Raw genomic sequence first — 15,973 nt, 5'->3', positions numbered from 1 at the left:
TCTGTAGCTACAGCTGCAGCTCAGCTCTGCCCTGAGCTCCTGACGCAGGGGCCAGCTGTCAAACGTGAAGAGCCGAAGAGGGTGCTGAGCCCACACGCCCCCGGAGTCAAACTGTGGCTTCGCCCCTTATGAGCTGTGTAACTGGTCAACTTAATCTCACTGTGCCTCAACTTCCTCATCTGTAAAATGGGACTGACTGCACCAATTTTATAGGGCTGGTAAAATGAAACGATATATGTAAGGGGCTTAACATGTTAGCTCTTATGCTTCCTTCGCATGTATGTCTCTCACAGGCACCTCAACTTGGTATGTCCTAGACCTAGATGATGGTTTCCGTATCTTCAAATCCCGTCCCTCTGTCCCTCCTGAGCCTCCTCTTACTCCCTTCTTTAAGGAAAAGCATTGCCCAGAAGTCACCGCCTCTCCACTTCCAGCTGAGAGTGTGACAGACACCTGCCACCCCGCTCTGGAGCCATTCCGCTGCCCTTTCACTGAGGCCTCCTCTCCACCCCGATGACAGTCGTCGTGCCTCCTCGCCTGTGGCGTCCACTCTCCCATCTGGCCGCCTGAGTCCTCTAGCACGCAGACTCGCTCACACCACACTCCTGCCTGGCGTCTGCCATGGCCCCCACTGTCCTTCCTATAAAATCCAACTCCAGTGTGCACTCTGGTGTCAGTGTGGTCCGCCCAGCCACGTCCTCCTGCACAGGGGTCCAGGTAGGCAGCTCTGTGTGGCTCTGCAGCCCTGCGGGGGGCTGTGCTGTACCGATCACAGCAGGAACAGCAAGGCCCGGCAAGGGGCCTCGGGGACTGAGTGCCTAAGCTGCCCTGGACGGAGTCCGAGAGAGGCCTCGCTCAGGTGACCGTGGACTCCGGTGGGCGGCCAGGGTACTTGTGCGTGCCACAGAGACCAAATAGTACGAACAAACGCTGCCCCTGTGGAGCCTGATGCGTGCACCCTGATTTCTAGCTCTGGCTCTCTGGGCCCTCGGCTCCTGTTGACACCACCACTGGCTGCTCCCACACAATAGACACTCGGTGCACCCGGCTCTGTGCTACACCACTGTCATACGCGGTTTTACTTAATCTTTACAACGCCTGTGGCCTCCAAACCCAGGTCTGTTTGATGCTCAAGCATTGCTCCTCCTCTCCCTGCTAGGCCTCCACTCTGTTCACACTTTCCAGCTTCTCTCCTGTTATCCCAGGGGCCCATCTTAAGCAATCACATCAGTTTCCGAGACTGAGAAGCCAGATCAGAAGAGACCCACTCTCACCAAGCCTGCAGGTCGCAGAAGCTGTTCCTTCACCCAGCTCCTCCCTCCCCTCCATGCACTGCAGCTCCCTGCAGAGGGGACCGCCCACAACCCTGAGACAGTCAGCCAATATTTATGACTTCCTGCGAGGAAAGTAATGTCACAGGAGGCACCTGCAGGGCATGGGGCCCACCTAGAGCTGCGGTGAAGGCCGAGAGAACAGCATGTGGCTGGTGCCAGACGGGAAGAACATCTGTCAATCAACCGTAGGCACACAGCCAGTCCCTTTCCTAAATGCTGCTTCTGGTAAGAAAGGGCCCTGCTCTTTAGGTGCCATTAATCAAAAAAAAACGCTCCTGACGTCATAAGAGCAAGTCATCCAATATTTTCGTGGCGCAACACCCCAGGTGACGGCAAGGCGCCCTTGTTAAATGAACCTGTTTGCAGAAGAGGCAGGAAGAGTAAACCACGAAAGCAGAAGTGGACCTACTCCCCTTCCAGGCTTGGCAGCCAGTGACGATGCAGGAGCTGAGCTGGACACCCAGACGCCAGTTCCCTCCTCCCTCATCGGGGAGGAGGGTTATCTCGCATGTACCCTCCGAGGTTAGGTGGTTCAGTCGCTCCTGCAGGGTAATGTCGCCACTGTTGTTTCTTTAATAAAAAACAAGAGACAAGCCGAAACCGGTTTGGCTCAGTGGATAGAGCGTCGGCCTGCGGACTGAGAGGTCCCAGGTTCGATTCCGGTCAAGGGCATGTACCTGGGTTGTGGGCACATCCCCAGTGGGAGATGTGCAGGAGGCAGCTGATCGATGTTTCTCTCTCATCGATGTTTCTGACTCTCTATCTCTCTTCCTTTCTCGCTGTAAAAAATCAATAAAATATATATTAAAAAAAAAAAAAAAAAAAAAAAAAAAAAAAACAAAAAAAAACAAGAGACAAGTGGTGGAAGGGAGGGAGGAAGTTTCTATCTATTGTCACTGACACCTTGTCCGGCGGGGGTCTCAGGGTCCAGGAGAGGCCACGTCTGTACGAGCCTGTGATTCCAGAGCAACCTCCCCACCCCCACCCGCATACCTGTCTCTTCAGCTACACAGGTAAAAATGCTTTACGCATCGGATGAGCTTACTGCCTCAGAAAGCTCCGCCATGGACTGGACCAGGGTAAAGGGCCAGGTCCCAGCATCCCTGTGGGCCTGCCCCGCTGTGCCACCTGGAGCAGCCTGGACAAGAGCGCTCCCAGGCCTGTTCACCTGGCACCTGTGCCCGCTGAAGTCCTCGGCCACCTCACAAAAGCTCCAGTGTGGCCCTGGCCAGTGGCTCAGTTGGTTGCGCATAGTCCTGTGTACCAAAAGGTTTTGAGTTCCATTTCCAGCCAGGGAACAAGCCTAGGTTGTGGGTTCTATCCCCCGTTGGGGTGTGTACCAGAGGCAATAGGTCAATGCTTCTCTCTCTTCCTCTCTCTCTCCCCCTCCCTCCCCCCCTCTCCCTTCCTCTCTCTCTAAAATCAATAGAAACATATCCTCAGGTGAGGATTTTTAAAAAAGGTCCAGTGTGCTGGCTTTACAAGACCCCGGAGTTAAAATAGCGACAATATCATCTGGCAAGAGGCTAACCCAGGGGTGGGCAAACTTTTTGACTCGAGGGCCACAATGGGTTCTTAAACTGGACCGGAGGGCCGGAACAAAAGCATGGATGGAGTGTTTGTGTGAACTAATATAAATTCAAAGTAAACATCATTACATAAAAGGGTACGGTCTTTTTTTTCAATAGTTTTATTCATTTCAAACGGGCTGGATCCGGCCCGCGGGCCGTAGTTTGCCCACAGCTGGTAACCTCTTCACACTCGGTGCTGCCTTGCTGATGGGGTGAAGGGGACATTTTTCCTAGCCAGGGTTAAAATGCTCACTGTCACCTGCACCAGCCCCAGCCTCACCCCACTGCTAACACCCATCGGGCCGTAGCAACAGGAGCCCCTTGCTGCAGTTTAACTATCTCAGGTTTTCCTCGGTTCTCTCACAGCTCACTCACAACAGCCCCAAAATGGGCAGGATAAACTGCCGTGCTGCCCCTTCATCCTTCCTGGAAAGATACAAGCAATACCACGTCCTCAGGCAGCCTAACAGACATGCCTCTGAGGAAGGGAACTTGGGCTAGGCTGTGAAGAGTTACCATTCATTGTAAACCCTCTGGTCCTGGTTGCCTTATATATCTGTAGTAGGGGCCCAGTGCACAAATTCATGCACCTTGAAAGACACTGTGGGCCATGAGGCTGCAGTGGGCACAGGGGTGGGTATCGGTCGACCCTCTGTGCCCCTGCCCAGCCCCTCCGGCCTCAACCCCCACCCCCATCCCCAGTTCCCTGTCTGCCATCAGCCCTGCTCCCACCACCACCACTCCCATGCGCTGACTACACAGAGCAATTGGGGCTGGCGCAAGCAGTGGGTATGAGTGGGGCTGGCACCGTCAGTGGGTGCAAGTGGTGGCTGCTGCCCTGATAGCCCCTCAGGAGCAGGGTGAGGTAGAGAAGCCCTGAGAGGCGATCGGAGCCAGCAGCCGCCACTCACACCCGCTGAAGGCGCTTGGCCAAGTGATCGGGGCCGGCGCAGGGCACCAGCAGCAGGTGCAGGCAGTGGCTCCGGTGCCAGCAGTGGGTTCAAGTGCTGGGTGGGACCATGGCTCACAGGAGCAAAGAATTTTCAGTAACCACCAGAGGCTTGCCCTGATGACAGTGACCGGCACCCCGCCTTGGTCTGGCACCCCTGCTCACCTGCTCTACCATCCCACTGCAGCTGACGCCTGCCATGTTCTGCGCTCTGCTGCCTGCTGCCGATGCCGACCATGTTCCACGTGCGCCCCCTGGTGGTCAGCGCACATCATAGCAACTGATTATTCGTTTGTTCCACTGTTTGGTCTATTTGCATATGAGGGTTTTATATATTTAAATTTTGTTATTAATTTCAGAGAGAAAGGGAGAGAGAGAGAGAGAGAGAGAGAGAGAGAGAAACACCAATGATGAGAGAGAATCATTGATTGACTGCCTCCTGCACACCCCTACTGGGGATCGAGCCCGCAACCTGGGCATGTGTCTGTGACTGGAATCGAACCCAGGACCTTTCAGTTCGCAGGCCAACACTCTGCTCACTGAGCAAGACTGGCTAGGGCCTTATATCCCCACATACACATATCCCTTTTCCATTAAAAACTTTAGTTATACGTTTAAAAAGCACATACAGTGCTGGTTGCCTTTAGTCTCACTGAACAAGGACACTTACCTGTATATAAAATGCCTACTTGGAAAAACCTGTTTCAATCATACCAAATTTTAAAATCTAGGAACAGGCCACGACACGGTAAAGCATGCATTTTTCAGACCATCTACAGCTGGTCAGAATGGAGTCCCATAGGAAGCAGAGGTTCCCAGCAAGCAGTCCTATCGCAGGTCCCTGCCACCACCTGCTCACCAGAGATAAGTGCACCCTGGGTAGTTTCAGGTCATTGCACAGACAGGGGTTTTGTCCTCCGGGGACCAGCTGGCTCTGCCTGAGTTGAAACAGGGCAAGGTGCTGAACAGAACTAATTGGGGTGAAGAAGAGGGAAGGACAAAGATGGCTCCAGGCTTGGAGGATGGTTTTGCAAACCTGGAAGCAAAAAAGGTCTCTGATTTGGACAGAGGAGGTGTGGACCATTCTGCTGTGGTTGAAAACCTTTTGCTGTAGGTGCCAATCAGAAGAGAGAGAACACCACTCAACTGGCTCGGGCGCAAGGAGCTGGGGTAGAGTCCTTGGGTTTCAGCAGCAGAGCAATGGGAGGAGTTGAGATGTTGCCTGAACGCCCCCCCCCCTCCCCCATCCGCCTCTACCCCTAGGCCTCAGCTGGGAGCTCACAAGCTGGTGGAGGGAAGATACTGAGGCGGGTTTCTCAAGACCCAAAGGAAGGCTACTTGTGCTCCCCCTCCCCCCTCCTCCCTTCCTCTGAACAAAACCGCATTCACAGAACATGAATGATAATGGGCTCTTAGTTCAACCCTCTTGGTTACAACAGGCAGCGGTGCTCTGCTGCCCCCAGCACACCAAGGTGGGCACCACAAGGGGAGCGCTGAGAGGCGCATCGCTGCCTGTACCTAAGCATCACCCTGCAGGTCCCCTCACTGCTCTCCTCAGCACCGTCACTGCTGCAGCTGGTCCTTATGTCCTCACACCATCTTCCTGAGCCACCCGCCCAACACCTGCAGAATGGGCTCTGCACGGGCTCAGTGCGGGCACTGCTTTCATCGTCACCCCCATTCTACAGGGGAGGGGACTGACACCAGCAGCAGGATCACACTGCTAGTGATGGCAGAGCTGAGCTGAGCACCCAGGGCTTCTGACTCTCGACCCGTTCCCTTGCCCCCATATGACTAGGGAATCCCACAAAAGCCTCTCGGAAGAATGATGGTTTTAGACCCAGAGTTAAACCTGCGGCTGCCCTGCTAAGCTGCATCTGCTAACTGCTGTCAGTCAGCACTGGGTTCATCCACCTTCACAAGACAGGAAACCCAAGTGGTAACTGAAACAACTGGGATTTTTTCGGTGAGTGTTTTGTTTGTTTGTTTGTTTGTTTTTTATGCAAAGAAAGTCTGGAGTTAAGCAGGGATGAGCTGTGACACCATCAATGTGCCACAGCTCTGGTTTTCAGCCCCACCGTCCTTATCATGTGGCTTCCACCCTCAGAGTTGCCTCATGTTCCACAATGGCTGCTGGGGTTCTCGTCATTAATACGTGCTCCAAGCAGGAAGTAAGGGGAAAGGTTACCTGCTGGCTAAGAACACCATCTTTAAATAAAAACCTTTTCTGGAAGTCCTACTGAATGACCTTGCCTTCCATCCTATTGTCCGTTCCTCTTTGCATGAGAGGCTGGGAAATAAAGTTTTTCTAACACATTCCTCCTTCAAATTGCATTTAGATCCGGTTAGTAAGGAAGGAGAGGGTGCATGTGATTGGTTAGCTGTCACAGAGCTATCCTTGGTAATGAGCGAACTTGGGATAAGGTTATAGTGAAACCACTTTCAGTGACCAAGTGGGAAGACAGCAACCAGTAAAGAACATCCATATCTCAGTACTGAGACTATCTTCTGATTTTGATGAAGTGCTTTATAAACTTAAGCAATATCCCTACCATCACCTAGAAATGAAGTCAGATGTCAGGTGGCATATTTCTTTCTTCGCAATCAGGGCTGAACCTGGTACTCGGTAAAATCTACATTCCCTAGGTCAGGGGTGGGCAACTCCTGGCATGCGTGCCAAACATGGCACGCCAGTAACTTTTGCTGGCACGCGAAACCCTCTCTTATAATCTTCCATTTACAATTTTTTTTCTTAATATCGACTTTTTTATTTTTCAGATAAATTCAGTGTATGTGCATCTTAGATAAATACATAATTTTACATAAGTTATTTTAAAAACCATAGACATGGATTGACGAGAGAGGGGAAGAGCAATTTCAATAGTGTCGAAAACGAACTATTGAGGACTTGGAATGCCATTCCAGAAAATTTTTTTCTGTTTAAAAAACTTTGCAACAGCGTTACTCTCCATGTTTTCATTCACATACGCTTGTGAATCTTTGTTCTCAGTGATGAATTTTGTTAAGTCTCGTAATAGGAGTAGCCTGATGGATGAAAGTAGCTCGTGCATATCTCTGAAGGTCACGAAATATAAACCTGATGTAAAATCTCTGTCATCAGTGATGCAGCAGCAAAAGTCCCACTGATAATATCAAACGGAGTCATAAAGTTTTCTCTCGGACTACCAGTGTACATGTATACATTAAAAAATAAATGTATTTTTCATCATATACTGTGTTTTTGTCGCTTGAATGAATTTTATTATTTCTTCAAGGTTCTTCACATATGTACACCTTAAGAGATATCAAGTAGGCATAACATGTTCTCAAAAAATTAGGGTTGGCACGCAGAAGAATTTTGAGTCAGAGATTTTGCTGGTTTTGGCACGCACTCACAAATAGGTTGCCCACCCCTGCCCTAGGTCCTCGCAGCACTGGCAGCCTCAGGAAGACATGAGAAATGCAGAACCTGCCTCACCCAGAGCTGCTCATGGGATCTGCACTTTAACCAGGACCCCGGGGAGTCCTGTGCCCTTGAAGTTTCAGAAGCCCCTTTCTAATGCAGGACTTAAGAACCTGTAATGTGACTCGCATGTCCTCAGACCTCTTCTCCCGAAGCAAACTCCTCTGAGACGGTCTTGGTGACCCTGTGAGCCACGCTGCCCCTCCCTGATAACACGCAATTATCATGTGTGACACAGTAAACCTAACGGCCACTGAGGGCTTGCTCCTGCCAGGCACTGAGCTAAGGGCTCTGTGTGTCCTCCTGCACTTCATCCTCTAACAAGTCTGTGACGTGACTATTACAGTGCTTTGTCCAGGGGAAGGGTTTTTATTTGTTTATTTATTTTTTATTATTGTCAATTTTTAAAAAATTATTTATTGTTTAAAGTATTACATAGGTCTCCTCCCCCCCCCCCCCATTGACCTCTCCCCGGCCCCTCCCACCCCCCAGCACAGGCCCTTACCCTCCTAGTGTGTGCCCATTGGTGAGGTGCATATGCATGTGTACGAGTCCTTTGGTTGATCTCTTACCTACCCCTCCCCCCACCTTCCCAGGTGGAGGGTTTTTAAGGCTTAAAGAACAGCCTGGGTAGTGTTTCAGTTTGAAGCGAAGTACGCCCTGGACAGGAAGCTGGAATGCCTGGGTTCTAGAGGCTGCGGGGCTACCCACGCGACCTGATGTAACCCCTGGTCCCCAGGAAGCTCACTCTTCTTACTTGTGCGCTGGGAGGGACCAGCACGGTCTCCTCAGTTCCAACATTCCTCAGTCCAGGTGTGCCATCTGGGGTCTTAATCAGTCAGCCTTAGCAGCTACTACCCTGGCTGACCTCCTTCAGGTTCACCCAACTGTCACCAGGTCTGGCCGGAGCCCAACTTGCTCTAGAGACCCAGATACTGGACACCCTGAGGGACCCATGAGGCCTCCCCAGCAACCAGAGGCAAATAAACACAGCTGCCGCCGGCCACTCACCCCAGGCCAGGGGAGGAGCGGGGCAAAGCGGACTTTGCGCAGACTTCCAGAATAAACTGGACTTGATGTGGGATGTTCACCAAAGGAAACACCTACCATGTGAGACAGTTTCCCGGCACTGCCAGGGGGGTGCTCCCACTCTGCCCACCCCCATCGCAGGGCTGGTGTGCCACCCTCAGACTGGTTGACACGGAAACCAGGAGTAAGTGATGAAGGACTTAGTTCAAGGCAGAAGCACTTTGTAGAGCACAGAGCAGTCAAGGGGCTTGCTAAATGGAGCGGAAAGCTTCTGAGAGTGTCCTTCCAATTCTCAGTGGACCCTGTGACAATGCCCCTCACTCAGCACCGCTACACTGCCACGGACACGGGGGTTCCTGGTGTCTGTGTGTTTACTGTATGAGCCCTCTGTCTCCATGGCTGCAGATGACCCACACTGGACACAGCCTCTGCCCCTAGGTCAGAGACTGGCCCTGGACCATACAAGGTTCAGATCTGAGGATAAGGCATCTTTCACCAGAGCAATCTGGAGAGAGAGAGAGAGAGAGAGAGAGAGAGAGAGAGAGAGAGAGAGAGAGAGAGAGAGAGAGAGAGGGGAAGGGGGGGCGTCAAAGAGAAGAGCATCTGAGGGCCGAGTCTCTTTAGTCTTGTCCCAGATCCCAGCCCTACTCCCTTGGGTCTGAGCCTCACCCTTGTATCCTATACTAAAGTCTCCTGTAAGCAAGCTGGCACCAGAACAATTCTATTACTTGTCACCAGAGAAGTTTTAACACTGAGCCAGGCACTCATGGATTCAGCTAATATTTACAGAGAGCCCAGGCAGGCTGGGATGTGCCTGGCACTGAGGGAGTGAAAGAGAGAATAAGGTATGATCTCGTCCCTCAAGGATCTCCACCCTCAAGGATCTTGCAGGCTAGTGTGGGACATAAATACATTGGTCACTCTGAACCAATGCATTAACTGTGGTGAGAAGGATACAGAGTGCCAAGGAAGGAAACAAGGAAAGGGCAGAGAGCCAGGAGAGCTTCCTGGAGGAGGGGGTGCTTGAGCTGATTCTTAGAGATAGGAGGATGTAGCCCCACTGTGGGAAGAGGACGTTCCTGGCAGAGATGACAGTGTGCCCATGGAGGGGTGGGAGGCCTGGTTTCAGGGAGGGCACCTGCCTGAGGAACTGTACGAGGCAACTCGGAGTGTGTGGGAGGGAACGAGACAGCCTCTGGCCGCAGAAGCCTGCCTTAGAGGGAGACCGCATGGGAAGGCTAATACAAGTTCAAGACCAAACGCGAGACTTCCAAACAACTCCCGCTACTTGAGGGGCCTGAAACGGTACAGAGGTCAGAGGAAGGAGGACGCACTTTCCGTGTGGAATGGACAGGAGACTTGCAGCGCCAGCCAGACTGAGTCAGGCCTGGGAGCACAGTGCAGATTCCACCAGGGGCCGTGCTGGCCACGCTCCGGCAAACCGTCTATTAAAACAGCCAGCATTCCATGGAGCTCCGCATTTCTTAAAGTGCTTTCACATTAAACGCATTTAATGTTCAGAAGCACATTGAGGGGTAAGGAATGTAATAGAATTGCCACTCGACAGTGGGGAAACCGAGGCACAGGCTGAGTGGGCAGAGGCCCCACTCCCTCTTCCTCCAGCCAAGGTTCTTTCTGGGACCTCTTCCGTTAATAAGGGCAGGGGACAAAGAAGCACACCTCTCAGTATTCTAACCTTCCCTGGAGCTTCTGGGCCAGCCCGGGTGACCTTCTCCCTGTGATGCAAAGTGCTTTACTGAAAGACTAAGAGGACAAAATATGGACTTATTTAATGTAACATTTGTCTACTCTGAGTGGTTACAAATTCCAAGAGGGCAGATAGCATATGATTTGGTCAGCAATTAAGCCCAGTACCCGTCCCATATCAAGGAGTGCATTCAAATTTATTTCATGATTGAATGAGAATATATACAAGAACAAATGAACCAAACAGAAGAGAAGAGGGAGGAATGGGAGGTGGAGATGTAGGCTCACAGACAACAGTGCAGCCTTCCGACATTTAGAAGCAAATCATCAAAGCTCTCCTCAGCCTTGCTGCCTCCCTCACACACCGTCGTGGCGCTATGCCCAGCGGGCAGGCAGAGGGAGGAGAGATGCTAAAGCTACCAATAAGGACCAGGAAAAGGAGGGTGATAGGAGAAGACTAGGAAGAGACAAGAAGTTAGTGAGAGCGCTAGTTATCCCCAGCGTGTGTGTGTGTGTGTGTGTGTGTGTGTGTGTGTGTGTGTGTGTGAGAGAGAGAGAGAGAGAGAGAGAGAGAGAGAGAGAGAGAGAGAGAGTGTTTTCTTGGTAAAGCACTAAGTAATGCCTAAACTTGAGGTGTGATTTTGGGGTTGAACACTAAGCGCATGCTGTGATATTCTAGTTCAGTGATGGCGAACCTTTTGAGCTCGGCGTGTCAGCATTTTGAAAAACCCTGACTTAACTCTGGTGCCGTGTCACATATAGAAATTTTTTGATATTTGCAACCATAGTAAAACAAAGACTTATATTTTTGATATTTATTTTATATATTTAAATGCCATTTATTTTTTTAATTAAATCTTTATTGTTCAGATTATTACAGTTGTTCCTTTTTTCCCCCCATAGCTCCTCTCCACCCGGTTCCCGCCCCACCCTCTGCCCTTACCCCTGCCACCCACTGTCCTCATCCATAGGTGTACGATTTTTATCCAGTCTCTTCCCACACCCCCCAAACCCCTTTCCCCCCCGAGAATAGTCAGTCCATTCCCTTTCTATGCCCCTGATTCTATTATATTCACCGGTTTATTCTGTTCATCAGGTTATTTATTCACTTGATTTTTAGATTCACTTGTTGATAGATGTGTATTTGTTGTTCATAATTTGTATCTTTACCTTTTTCTTCTTCTTCCTCTTCTTAAAGGATACCTTTCAGCATTTCATATAATACTGGTTTGACGGTGATGAACTCCTTTAGCTTTTCCTTATCTGTGAAGCTCTTTATCTGACCTTCAATTCTGAATGATAGCTTTGCTGGGTAAAGTAATCTAGGTTGTAGGTTCTTGGTATTCATCACTTTGAATATTTCTTGCCACTCCCTTCTGGCCTGCAAAGTTTCTGTTGAGAAATCAGCTGACAGTCGTATGGGTATTCCCTGGTAGGTAACTGACTTTCTTTCTCTTGCTGCTTTGAAGATTCTCTCTTTGTCTTTTGCTCTTGGCATTTTAATTATGATGTGTCTTGGTGTGGTCCTCTTTGGATTCCTTTTGTTTGGGGTTCTCTGCGCTTTCTGGACTTGTAAGTCTATTTCTTTCACCAGGTAGGGGAAGTTTTCTGTCATTATTTCTTCAAATAGGTTTTCAATATCTTGCTCTCTCTCTTCTTCTGGCACCGCCATAATTCAGATGTTGGTATGCTTGAAGTTGTCCCAGAGGCTCCTTACACTGTCTTCATATTTTTGGATTCTTTTTTCTTTTTGTTTTTCTGGTTGGGTGATTTTTGCTTCTTCGTATTTCAAATCTTTGACTTGATTCTTGCGATCCTCTAGTCTGCTGTTGGAACTCTGCATAATATCCTTTATTTCAGTCAGTGTATGCTTAATTTCTAGTTGGTCCTTTTTCATAACCTCAAGGGTCTCACTAGATTTCTTGAGAGTCTCACTAAATTTATCAGCGGTCTCACTAGATTTCTTGAGGGTCTCACTAAATTTATCGGCGGTTTCTAGAAAATTCTTGAAAAACCTTAAAAGTGTGGTTTTGAACTCAATATCCAGTAGTTTGCTTTCCTCCATTTCTGTCATTTGTGACTTCTTTGTCTCCGCATTTTTTATGCTTCCCTGTGTTGATAGAGTGGCTTTGTGTGCTAGGTGTCCTGTAGGGCCCAGTGGCTCAGCCTCCCCAATTACCTGAGGTGGACACTCTTGGTGCACCCCTTTGTGGGCTTTGTGTACAGTCTTGTTGTAGTTAAGTCTTGATTGTTGTAGGTATCACTGGGAGGAATTGACCTCCAGGCCAACTGGCTGTGAGAATCAGCTGTGTCTGCAGTGGGAGAACTTCTTAGCTGGGGACACCCTTCTGGGGCAAGACTTGCTTCGGTGGGGCTTTGGTGCTCACTGAGCCTGCCCCCTGAGTGTGTCCCTTATGGATCTGAGGAGTTGTAATCTGGATGGTCCCACTCTGTCCACTGGGTACACTGGCTCTTGGATCTCTAAGGAGGTGCTAATTTAGTCTCTGCCTGAGGCTACCCAGCAGGAGCTATGGAGAGATTCCTCTTCTTTGTTTGGGGTTTGGAGGTGCCCAGATGAGGCCCAGCTGTGAAGCAATGCAAGCTGCTGTTGGGGCCTTGGATTTTTTTTTTGGAAGTTCTGGGTCTCTCTGATTCAGCTGCAGTTTGTGAGGTAATTTTCAGGTTGCAAAGGGCCAGGTCTTTCATACGCAAAAGCCTCTGCGCACAGCTTGGGTGGGGTGGGGGGGTCTCAGGGGATCAACAGGGCGGAGCAAGCAGCTATGGCTGCTCCCCAGTCCTACCCTAAGAGGCCCCGTGTCTCAGTGTCCCGGTAATCGCTGCAAGCACCTCTGAGAGAAAGCCACCCTCAAGTTCTGCCTGATGCCAGACAGTCCAGTTTCTCCCTGTATGAGTCTAGGTCCCCAGAGACTCACCCGGAACTGGAGTTCAGAGCAGTCAGGAGCATGAGACTCCCTCCTGATTGAAAAAGACAACCGCGTCCTCAGCCACCAGCCCTCTCCACATGCACCACGTCCTCAGTTGCCGGCCCTTTTGGCGTGCGCCTCTGTACCTCTGCACTTTACTTCCACACCGCACCTCCTCTGAGTCTCAGTGCTTTTCTCTTTCCTTCTAGTTGTAGAATTTCTACTCAGCCAGCCTTCCTGTGGTTCTGGATGATGTCCTTTTTGTCTTTTAGTTGTATTTTTGGAGTGGTTGTGGGAGGCAGCAATTTCTGGTGTTTACCTATGCCGCCATCTTGGTTTCTCTCCTATTTAAATGCCATTTAACAAAGAAAAATCAACCAAAACAATGAGTTCGCATGTCACCTCTGACACGCGTGTCATAGGTTCGCCATCACTGTTAGTTGGAGTTCCCCTCAGTCAGAACACGCTTCCTGAAGGATTCTTTCCCAGGTCCTTCTCATATCACATTCTCCACTCCCCCTGTGGTTGCCCTACAATAAAACCAGTCCCCAGGAGTAAAGGGGGGAATGGTAACATCACCAGCAACTCACTGTCCACTTCATTTTTCACCTCCATCAGATATGGCTGAGAGAGAGACTGGAAAGGGAGGAAGTGCAGGGAAGCATGAAGGACAGCACCCACCCCCGCCATGGCCCTCCAGGAAAAGTCTCTCCTCCTCTAGTCTCATCACTCCCCCTCCCTTCACCCTTCCTTCTACTCCAATGGGTGCTGCTCTGGAGAAGCAACAGCTGATGCAGAGGCAGTTTCTGCCAAGAGCCACAAGCAGTTTCATTTGGCACAGGCTCTGAAAAAGAAACAGCCCTTTGTTCACCCACCAGAGGGAATGCCACCAACTCCTGCTACAAAAATTCCCACGCTCCCATCAGGCAGAGCAGAGAACATGTCCTCCAGCCCTGCCAAAGCCAGTTGGAGACAAAGCCCTTCCCTGCCACGGGGCCAGATGCAATGCAGAGCTGGACGCCCTGCCAGCGCCCCCACCCACAACCCCGCAAAGACTGCCTTTGACTGAAGAGCTCAGGACACCACTCCTGCTTGAAATCTCCCAGCCCCCGCAGAGGCTGTCACCTTCAGCAGACACTGTTTTTATCCTCCTCATCCCCACAGACTTCCCTCCAGATCCTTCTCTCAGGGACAAAAAAGAAACCTCAAGTCACGGTAAGGAGGTGATGAGCCACGCATGCCAGAAGCTAGTCAGAGCAAGGGAGGATTCTTAGCAATTCTCACTCCAGAGCAGCAGGGGATGGAGGCCTGCAGAGCGCTCTTTATACACCACATGAGCTCAGTGTTGCCCACGATTTTCAGGCAAACTTTCCATAAACAAAAAAAAGCACTTTGTGTGAATGAACCCTGACCTCATTTCTGAAGTAGCCTCACACATACACAAGCCTGTGTACATACAATTTACCAGGTCCACCTGTTATTGGGCAGAAGCTGCACACACATACACATACGCGCACACATGCACAGGCGCACGCGCGCGCGCACACACACACACACACACACACTCCCTCGGAGTCTCCTATCAGAGCAGACTTAGAGATTCTCTCACCTGTGTTTAAGAAGAAAACACTGTAGAAGGGAAGGACTAGAAAGTACACTTAATGATGTTTTCCAAGGGAGAACTCCACAAGTTTGGCTACAATAGCAACCCTGGGCTTTAACACAGAGGAGGAATTCTGCAGAATCCTGACCAAAGTTTGCATAAAGGGAAGTAGGGGGCTATTTTATCAGGAGCTGTGCTTCTCACAAAAGGAAGTAGACAGAAACATTTTCAAAATACTTAGCTCTTAGCTAAAGAGAATTCTGGTATTAAAGTGAAATTGAATCCTCATAGTTCTATCACTGTCCTCACAGTATGTCTTAAAAACCCTCCTACTGAGGTGAAGCGCTTAGTTTTCTAATAAAGAAAATTCTCTTGATGGCTTCAGAATGACTCACTTAAAAAATAATTCCCACCCGACACCCTGTAGCCAGAGAGGCTCTGCCGAAGGTGTGCAGGCCCACCTGCAGCACGTGGCGCTCGTGGTCCAATTCCGCAACAGGACAGCAGCGGTCCCCCCTTCCAGCTCCCCTGGACCCTCCCCCGACTGTGCGGACCCACACTCAGCCCCTCAGCTTCCTCCCCACCAACAGCCCCCGGTTGGTCTCCCCTGCCTCCCACCCTTTCCCTCGGACACCACAGTCTCCTCCCAGCATTTAGACATAAACAGGATCAAAAATCTTGAAATTATCCCCTTGTTGAGAGATGGCTAATTCTTTTTTTTCTCTTTTTTCTGTAATAGAGATTCACTAACATCACCTAACTTTCTAAACTCTATTTTACTAAATACTTATACAAATGATATCTGGTGCATAAATTAAACAGACATAAAGTTATTATTGCTTTATGACGTCTCTTTGAATTTCACATATTCTTGAGGGCAAGATCACCAGAGAGCAGACACTGGAGCAGGAATTCCCTCATGCTTTTTTCTTACATCCCCAACTGGACTGAAAGTTCTTCAGGGCAGAGGAATCAATGAATAAAGGGAAAGCATTAACTGTAGGGCTTTAAGAGGGTTTCTTCTGAGTGTATTTTTTTAAAAAATGAACTTTATAGTTTATTTAACTGTAATATAAAGGTAATCTAGATATATAAAACCCTAATATGCAAATAGGCCAAACAGTGGAACAACCGAACAACCAGTCACTATGATGTGCGCTGACCACCAGGGGGCACACGCAGAACATGGTGAGTGTCAGCAGCAGGTGGCAGAGCATGGAACATGGTGGGCACCAGCCATGGCAGGATGGTGGAGCAGGTGAGCGGGGATGCCAGACCAAGGTGGGGCACTGGTCTCTGTTATCGGGGCAAGCCACTGGTGGTTGCTAAAAATTCTTTGCTCCCACACACTGTGGTCCCACCCACTACTCACACCTGCTGCCAGCACCCTGTG

The sequence above is a fragment of the Myotis myotis genome, unplaced genomic scaffold (assembly GCF_014108235.1).
Source record: "Myotis myotis isolate mMyoMyo1 unplaced genomic scaffold, mMyoMyo1.p scaffold_m19_p_2, whole genome shotgun sequence".
NCBI classification, from domain to species: domain Eukaryota; kingdom Metazoa; phylum Chordata; class Mammalia; order Chiroptera; family Vespertilionidae; genus Myotis; species Myotis myotis.
This window is presented reverse-complemented; position numbering follows the sequence as displayed.